Here is a 1,702-nt window from a genome sequence, read left to right as displayed (position 1 = left end):
GAGGTGAGATTTGGATGGATCGAAGTTAGAAAGTGTGATGTGCCCCTCTATATTTATATAATTCCACTTTCAATTTTGCTAAGATAATATAATTTTCAAGAATGATTGGTCTTTCAAAATGGTTTCTTTTGCATCGATGATCTCAATATTCGACGTCAAATGTGTAAATAGATTCAAAATTTAAAATCTTTTGAAGTTGTTTCCCATATAAGAATTCATATAGCACTGAAATCTTAGGGTAGAAAACAAAGCTAAAACAATTTAAAAGAAGAATCATAAATTGCCAAATGATGAAATTTGACAAGTTTTTCAGAAGTATATTTAATTTCTCCAAATTGTTTCAGCATTAAACATATTGTGAACCATGTTTCTTTTTCCTCGCCATTTCACTTACAGTAAGATAACTTAACCATTTATGTACTATTAAAAGCATTTTGTTGACTTCAATTCCAAAGGCCACCTTCATATGATGTGAAGCCTGAATGCGGCACTTTAAAATTCAATTGAGCAAATTGCAATTTAAAGAACAGATATGATACCAAATCAAAAAGAAGTACAATGACAAGGAGATAAAAAACATGAATCCTAATATGTTCAATACAAAAACAAGACAAATTGCGTTACAAGAAAAGCACATATATATTTATAGATGAAACGGTGTTGTCTAAATATTTTAGCTCTCAAAATTGTTTCAGAATTAAACATATTGTGAACCATATTTCTTTTTCCTCGTCATTTTCCATCCAGTAAGATAACTTAATCATTTTCGTACTATAAAAAGCATTTTCTTGACTTTAATTTCAAAGGCCACCTTCATATGAACTGAGGCCTGAATGCGGCACTTTGAAATTCTAGTTAGAAAATTGCAATTTAAAGAACAAATCTAATATGAAATATAATAGAAGGACAATGACAAGGAGAAAAAAAAAACATGAATCCTAATATGTTCAATATCGAAACAGGAAGCAAGGCATTAAGTGAAATGCAATCTATATTTATATATAAACCGATGACGGAGATTATATCGTGTAATTACGGTCAGTAACTTGTATGAACGTCAATCCCCATCTGATATGACGTGGCAAAAATCATTCAGTATTAAAGTAAAAAATCTCAAAAATCGCTTTGGATACTGATATGATCATAGATGGGGCAACAATGAAGAGCTTTTAGAGTGACAAAAAGAATAAAAAAGAGTAGAATAGGTTTCATGGGCTTGTATTTGCCTCTTTGTTTCTTTTCTTTAGTTCTAGTGAATAAATGCTTATAAACTCTTCTTTCTCTTTAAGAACAAGGAATGTGGGACTCTCCATGGCTTGGTCTTAAAAAGAAAAGAAGAGGAAGTGGGCATCCTAGGTGTGTAGTACAAGTAGCATAGCTAGCTTTCATGTTTTGAACTATTGGAGAACTAGTTGCCTTATAAACCCTTTGGAGTGGAGAGATTTGAGAAATGTGGGACTCAAAAGCCCCTAGAGGATGTGCAGTAGCTGCTGGCCGGCCTCCACACTCAAAAGTCCCACTTCTCCTAGATCTAGCTTCCAAGCTCACTCCAAAAAGGCTTAGGGGTCTCCTTTTGTATACTTACCTTTGAATCAATTGATTACTTGAGTTGCTTATATATATATATATATATATATATATATATATATATATATATATGTGTGTGTGTGTGTGTGTGTGTGTGTGTGTGTGTGTGTGTGTG

This window comes from Vigna radiata, chromosome 2 (assembly GCF_000741045.1).
Source record: "Vigna radiata var. radiata cultivar VC1973A chromosome 2, Vradiata_ver6, whole genome shotgun sequence".
Taxonomy (NCBI): domain Eukaryota; kingdom Viridiplantae; phylum Streptophyta; class Magnoliopsida; order Fabales; family Fabaceae; genus Vigna; species Vigna radiata.
This window is presented reverse-complemented; position numbering follows the sequence as displayed.